The sequence below is a fragment of the Bison bison genome, unplaced genomic scaffold (genome assembly GCF_000754665.1).
Source record: "Bison bison bison isolate TAMUID 2011002044 unplaced genomic scaffold, Bison_UMD1.0 scf7180017863790, whole genome shotgun sequence".
Lineage (NCBI taxonomy): Eukaryota > Metazoa > Chordata > Mammalia > Artiodactyla > Bovidae > Bison > Bison bison.
In genome coordinates this window covers 912,601-918,600 of record NW_011494362.1, presented here as the reverse complement: position 1 = coordinate 918,600, position 6,000 = coordinate 912,601, and the positions used below count along the sequence as shown (strand labels likewise).

At 44.1% G+C, this 6,000-nt stretch overlaps 1 protein-coding gene across 2 annotated transcripts in view; it reads left to right on the top strand.

Annotated features, from left to right (window-relative positions):
* Window positions 1–5,021: 5,021 nt before the first annotated feature.
* FAM114A1 (family with sequence similarity 114, member A1) overlaps window positions 5,022–6,000 on the top strand; it is a 61,765-nt gene continuing 60,786 nt past the window's right edge. For both annotated transcript variants that reach the window (XM_010833586.1, XM_010833585.1), the window contains exon 1: window positions 5,022–5,098. The gene's annotated coding sequence lies outside the window, so the exon portion shown is untranslated. The remainder of the gene's footprint in view (window positions 5,099–6,000) is intronic.

The following is a 6,000-nucleotide window of genomic DNA, read 5'->3' as shown; positions in this document are numbered from 1 at the left end:
GAGTGTGTGTGTGTGAGTGTGTGTCGCTCCAGGTCCACGCTCATGCACACACCCACACGCCCGCACTCCTGCTCTGCCCCCTCGGCCGGCGTGAACCTCTGCGGAGCCTGTCTTGTGCTCCTGAAGTATTCGGTCCCAGCACAAAGCAAGTCTGAAAAAGTTTCCCCCAGGTCCCAGGTCCCAGTGAGAGGCAGGCTGCGGGGTCTCCGCAGCGGCGGGCACAGGCGAAGCAAGCCCCATCCCGGGGTTCGCCAGCCCTTGGCCTGGAAAAGCCGAGCTCCGGCCTTGCCCTCCCACCCAAGCTCATCATCCATCATCTCTCCCGCTGCAGACGCCGGCACTGCCGGCGCTTCCACCCCAGCTAGCACCCTGAGCCAGCAGCACCTCTATTCACAGCCCCCAGGTTGAGCCCCACTCCCCACCTCAACGCCCCCACCCGCCGGCCCAGTCGCTCGTCTTCTTCCCTGGAGCCAGGCTTTTCTAACCATCTCAGATCAGGCGCCTGAACTTCACTGCCCTTTCCTGGAGTAGGAAGAACTCTCTGCATGAACTGTCAGGGTGATCTCTCTGTCCTTCGATGCCATCAGTTCTCATCCTAAACGTCTTGAGAGGGTCAAGCGGGTGGCTTTTAAAATCAATGTCTCGAACTCCAGAAGACCTCGTCCACCCTGAGAAAACTAAGTAGGCAGGCTTTCTCCTCAGAGCCTTCTCTGCCCTCGTTTCCTCCCTTGCCCCTTCCCCACCTCACCTGTGTCCATTCCCTGCCTTTCCTTCCTTTGCTAAACTCAGGAAAAAATCTGATAAACTCCTTAGGGCATAAGTTCTAAGCAAAAGAAGGGAACTTTGAGGGTGGGATCTGAGGCTCCTTGGAGCCAGTGCAGAAGGAATTTGAGGGTGGGAAGGAGCCTTGCTGATTCTCACAGATTCAGGCATTATTAGACCAGGCTTACATCACACATTGTTTCTCTTTAATCAATATCAAACAATATATTTCAGTTCAGTAAATACTAGAGTGTCGGAAAACAAGCTAGGTGCTTGTTGGTCACAGTTCTGGAGGAGAGACAAATAAATGTCTATTTTTAAAAAATGATACATAAATAAATACTCCTTAAAAATGCCATAGAAGTCTATGCAATGTATCTTCTAAAACATTGGAAGGAGTGGGGCAAATTTGGGAAGATTTCAAAGTAGAAAGTAACATTGTTGTTCAGCCGCTGAGTCATGTCAGACTCTGCCATCCCATGAACTACAGTGCACCAGGCTTCCCTGTCCTTTACTATCTCCTGGAGTTTGCTCAAACTCATGTCCATTGAGTTGATGAAAGTGATTCTAGACATTGAGAAAAAAAAACAAAAACAGGACTTTGCCAGGCAGTTGGAGGCAGGGCATCCTGGTCAGAAAACCCAGCATGAGCAAAGGTGGAGATGTTTATGAGCTGCCTGGGCAGTGATGGAAAATGTGCTGTCTGGTGAGTTGAGAGTTCCAGGAGGCTTACAGAGAAAGTGGAGCTGGACTATGAGGGGCCCCAGATGCCATGCAAAGGTGTTTAAACCTCATGTTTTTTAAACAGGGGAGCAAATAGGTCCTTATTCGTGTTTCATAAAATTACCTGGCAGACGTGTGGAAGCCAACTGGAGGAAAAAGAGTCTGGGCTCTGGGAACACATATTTGTCAAGTACCATTGGAACTCTTGCAACCTGGTTAAGATCCTGTCATCCACAGTTTTTGTTCCTGGTCTTTCACTGACGGACACTTTTTAAATTTGGAGGCAGTGATCTCACACAGGGCATTTATTGTATTACCAACTTCTTATTTTGCCAAGTGAGACCAATTAACAAATCCCTGCACTCCAATACTATTTCATAAAATGAAAGATGTTTTAATACCAAGAAAAGCATGAAGGTTAAACTTGAAGATGAAGGCAGTCCTTTACGTTGAATAAATTTAGACTGATGAAACACTCTCTATCTTGTCCTCATTTTTCTGTCATCACAGGCCGGTCCCAGTCCTACAGTCTGTTATTGGGGAACAAAGTATGCAGATCGTTATGTCCACCCTTACTCTCCAGAGGAGGAAGTGAGGAAGCCCAACGAGAATGAGTGGGCTGTACACCCGCAGAGAGATAGAGAGATCAGAGCACAACTCTTTGCACCTCAGCATCCATCCCTCCCATCCCTTGATATTCCTCCATGTGGCTGTTGGCCCAGCCACATAGCATCCGTTCTGCGTGTCTAGATTCATTCCTAGCACATGCTCTTTTCCCATCAGGCCTTAATAACTGTCAAAGCCTCTTTCCAGGTCTCCCTTGTATGAGATCAGTCTAGTTCAGGTACTTCTTTACCTGCTGTGATGTGCTGTTTACATCATCATTTAACCATTTCGTGTTAGAGGCAATAGTTTCCTGGACCTTCACTGACCAGGAATCAGATGGAAACAGATTATTCGTTTTCTGAAGGATGTCTTCCGTTTTAAACTTATTTTTGGAGCCATGAAATTGTTGCTCCAATACCTAGCATAGTTCTGGGAGCATTTTAGATGATGAATGAATTGACTCACGAAAAACTAACTTATATTCCCAGCCCACAAAGGCTTCTTTATATGCCACTCTTCCTCTTCTTGGAGTTTACTGAAGAAACTTCCTTGTTTCTGTGGGTTGAGGCTCCCTAGCATCAAAGCCACAGGACACGGCTGTAATGGTCAACATTCCAAACCATAAATCAGGGCGAGTTTAAATCCGACTGCTTCTGGGGCACCCAGGCAGAGATGGGGGCCAACCCAGGACACAGCGTGCATCCTGGCCACCCACAGTCCCTACATAGGAACAGCTGTGTCTTAGAACACACAGTTTGTAATGACTTCAGGTGGAAGGGCACTGTTTTAAAAATGACTACCTCTCTCCTGTCATAACATCCAGAGTAGACCAAGGTCTACCAGAATAAAAAAGATCTGGACGAAGCTTTCTTTTTTTGGTTTAGATTCAGGGAAAATATGGACTTGTAACAGAAAAGTTCACATACAATTAGAAGCTAAAGTAGGGCTGACCATTTTGATTATTTGAAAAGATGTAAAAATATAGTCTTCCTGAAATAAATTGTCCATAAATGTCTCCTAACAGTATTGGTTCAACTCCTTACAGCTGAATGTCACGTGTATTTCTGAAGGAATGGCTTCATGTTGATAATTGGATACAGAGTAGCCACAGGGAAGACAGGTTTTGTTGCAGTCATTTTTCCACAGTTGAGGGGACCTGACCTAAGGCAGTTTGGCCATCAGAGATGGGTGAAAGTGGTAGGCTCCTCTGTGCAACTGTAGAACCACAATCCACTCTCAGAAGTTCCGCCACACACTCCTATTTACGTTAGCAACCAGGCTCAAATAGAGCCTGACAAGAACAAGCTGTATATTTGAAGATCTAGCTCTCTGTCTTTTTAGTCCTTGGGTGAGGATGGCCCTGGAGGCAGGACTCAGCTAACCCTGTAATCAGGCTTTGATGTATTCTTGCAATGAGTAGAAGAACTAGAAAAACTCTACGGCGAAGCTCAGTAGCTCCTGGATTCAGTATAATCTTTGCCCTGGAAATGGAAGAGCAGAGAGTACCTGTACAGAATTTCTTGCCAATCCACTTTAAGCACCATTTCCATTTTATCAGTGAAAAATACTTTTAATAGTATGTTGTGTTAGTTGCTCAGTCATGTCCACCTCTTTGTGACCCCATGGATTGTAGCCCCCCCATGGTCCTCTGTCCATGGATCCTCCAGGCAAGAAACCTGGAGTGGGTAGACATTCCCTTCTCCAGGGAATCTTCCCAACCCAGGGTTCGAACCTGGGTCTCCTGCATTGCAGGCAGATTCTTTGCCATCTGAGCCACTGGGGAAGCTTTTAATAGTACCCCCTGATAAATAGTGTTCAGAGAGAGGGATGGTTGAACCCTCTCACGAGGTGAACAGTCCATTACAGAATCTGAAATGGTAACTAAAGACCTTGAAAAGTATATTCCTTAATAGGACATTTAAAATGTTAACCAGCCACCCCCAGAGCATAAAATAAAACTAATCCATGTAGATGTTCCATGGTATGTGCTGAAATATTTTAGCACTAGGAACAGTATCACAACAATTTAAGGTGAAGCAGATATAAAATGTTTCTAATGCTTTTTATTCACCCATAAATGTTTATTATAACCAGGTTTATTCTCATGTTCCTGCTGATAGAGAAGTGAAATAGTTTGGAACTTCTTAATAATCCAGATTAATAATAAGGTTTTTCAAATTATCTTACAAAGAAATTAAAATATCAGTGCCTTTGACTAAATGTTGATGAACACAAAAAGGGGAATCTAAGTGATGTCCAAGTATGTGCTCAATCTCCTTATGTTCGTACTCCTAGGCCCCAGGTGAGGATAAGGGTAAATTAGGAGAACTCTAGGCCATGGCAGTGAAGGAATGTCCTGGACCATGGGTCAGCAAACATTTTTTATACAGGGCCAGATAGTAACTATTTTAGGCTTTGCAATTTTGGGGGCCATGTGGTCTCTCTCGCCACTCTTTACCTCTGCTGTTGTACTCGAGAACCCACAGACGTTATATAAACAAGTGAGCATGTCTGTGTTCCAATAAAACTTTGTTTACCAAAACAGAGGGAAGGCAAATTTAGGCACCTGGCTGTAGTTTGCCAACCTCTGTCCAGGCCAGTCCTGACTGGTTTTCACAAAAATTTTATAAGCTTCCACATGACAATAGCTTTTCAATTACCCTCCCTCAATCTCATCCCTCTCCCATAAACCACAGTAACAATCCCTTTTCTGCAGGGTAGCCAGAATCACTCTTTACTCCTTTAACTAGGCATTGACCATACTTACTGACAGACCATCTCCAACCTTGAATACCCGAAACTTAACGTATCAGCCAAAGGGGAGGATGCATTCTTTGCCTTTCCCATCTGCAGACTTGTTTATAGTTGTGTTATCAGAGAATTAAAGTATTTTTGTTTAAAAAGAGACATTCTAACCCAGTTATCTTGTAGGTGAAGGAACAGAGGAAAGACAATATGGGTCATTTGAAACCACTTGCTGTAAGATAGCTCCTGAGTAGCGAATGAGGTAAAGGCATTTGCTGCTTACTTTCATTTCAAATTACACTTTAATTTTAAATCTTCCCCAAAATATTAATATAACTCAATACACATGTTTGTTGAGTTTCCTACAGTGTTCAAGAAACCATGTTAAGTGCTGTATAAAATACGAAGACAAAATAAGGAAGACTCTTGTTTTCATATAGTATTTACAACATATTAGGATAACACTCAAACGACTCTAATCAAAGATGGTTGTAACCATCCGAACTGAGATAGATGCAAAGCACTCTGAGAGTTCAGAGGAAGAAAAATTATATCCAGTTAGGAGGAACAAAATATAGAGGAGACAGTTACTCTAAATGGGCCTTAAATTTGTTAAAACAACATACTGAACCAACAGCCACCTGACAGTCTTTTGTGAATGTAATATATTCACAGAATTGTATAGCCATTACCACTGTTCAGTTTTAGGACACTTTGGTCACCCACAAAAGAAATCCACATCCATTAGCAGTCATTACTCATCCCCTCTCCTTTCAGCCACTGAAAGTAGAAGTGAAGTCGCTCAGTCGTGTCCGACTCTTTGTGACCCCGTGGACTGTAGCCCACCAGGCTCCTCTGTCCGTGAGATTCTCCAGGCAAGAATCCTGGAGTAAGTTGCCATTTCCTTCTCCAGGGGATCTTCCCAACCCAGGGATCGAACTCAGGTCTCCCGCATTGCAGACAGCCACTAGAAGCCACTAATTTACTTTCTGCCTTTGTGGAATGGAGGTAGGTATTGGAGAGTCACACATAGAAGTGTGTAAAACTGTGAGAAAGGGACAAGATTCACCAAGGGAGAGATAAAAGAAAATAGCTGGACAATTTAAGGAACAACTGTTTGAAGGGTCAAGAAGGTTGGCAGGTGCACGTGAATTGTAAGTTGGC